Genomic DNA, 1,604 nt, shown 5'->3' with positions numbered 1-1,604 from the left:
GCCTCCCTCCAGATTCAAAAAGACCGCCGCGTCCTCGGGTGCCAGCCCCTTTCCGCGTGCGAGAGCCCCGTACCTCTGCGCTTCTCTCCTGCAGCTTCTCTGGGTCTCAGTGTGCTTTTACTTCCTTCTAGTTGTAGAGTTTACAGTCGGCCAGGCTTCCTGTAGTTCTGAATGAAGTCCGTATTGTTTCTCTAAGGTATTAATCAATTGTTGTGCGCGGCGTTAATTTCTTGGTGTTTATCTCTGCCACCATCTTAGTTTCTCTAGTGGAAATATTTTAATATTGCTCTTTACTCTTTCTCTATAATAGAAATGCTAGAGATGAAAGAAAATTAGTAAAATGTATATGAAAATCTTCCTGTCTGAGTCTGGGACATGCCGTGGGAAACAGAGTCAAGTTCCTGCCCACCCACATGAGCCTCGAAATCATGTGGGACCCACACCCTGCTGGCCCCTCCCGCATTGGGCTAGATCCAGACCCGGCCAGCCCCACCCCTGTAAAGCCCTGCTGGGTGGGAGATGCAGCCTCAGGTCGCCTGTCCCAGTGCCAGGGCTGGGGGTGCACCTTGAGGTCCCCTATCATGCCTGCCAGGAGGGTGCCACGTAGCTTCAGGTCGGGGCACAGCCTGAGGTCCCCTGGCCTGAATTGGGGTCGGAGTGCCCCTTGAGGTTCCCCATCAAGCCCCACGGTCTGGGGGCGTGGCCTGAGGTCCCCCGTCAAGCTCCGCCAGGCGGGGAGCGTGGCCTCAGTTCCACACAACCTGGCGCTGGGGAGTGAGATTGGGCCTTAGGCCCCTGACCTAGTGCCAGGGCTGGGGGAACGGCCTGAGGTCCCCAGCCCAGCACTGGGGTGGGGGTTGCTGCCTGAGGTCCCATGTCAAGCCCAGACAGGGGGCACAGTCTCAGGTCTCCTGTCCCGGCCCAGCGTCACACAGCCTCAGGTCCCTGCTCATTGCTCTTTAAGGCTCATTACAGGAACTCAGCCTCCACTTGTGTGTGCAGCCATCTTGTGTTACGGAATCCCTACCCTGCTGTGGGCACAACCATCTTCACTGCCATTCTAGAGCATTTCCCACTTTGTTATTTCCCAGGTGTGAAACCTGAGACAAAAGATACCTACTGAAAAGGGCTCAAAGTAAAAAACAACAAAAGGAGCAAACAAGCGAGGAGCAGAGCAGAGCTGTCTACTTACAACGAGAGGGCTGCCTGGCCCTTGCAGCTGTGACCACTTCACAGAGTGCTGTGTCACCATAAAGCTTCCTTCTTCACTGCACTCAACTTGGGGATTCCTGTTGGCTTTGACTTGCCACCAATGCCCGTCAGTTGACACAGGCTACCACTAAAATATCCGTATGGCAGGCAACTAGACTGTGTGTAGTCACAGTTTGGGAGAACTGGTTTCCAAATATTTTCAGAATTTTTATACCAAAACACTGCCTCAGGTTACTTACTAGGTGTACCAGTTAATAATGCTGATTTTTTTCAATAGAGGGCGTTACGCATATGTTGATATATAAGCAATTTGATATGTATGCTGTTTTGTTGTATTGACAGCAAGCTTCAAAACTTCATATGTAAAATTTTCTAAAGGTGTTAACATCATA

This window comes from Myotis davidii, unplaced genomic scaffold (assembly GCF_000327345.1).
Source record: "Myotis davidii unplaced genomic scaffold, ASM32734v1 scaffold1234, whole genome shotgun sequence".
Classification (NCBI taxonomy): domain Eukaryota; kingdom Metazoa; phylum Chordata; class Mammalia; order Chiroptera; family Vespertilionidae; genus Myotis; species Myotis davidii.
Note: the sequence above shows the minus strand (reverse complement) of the source record.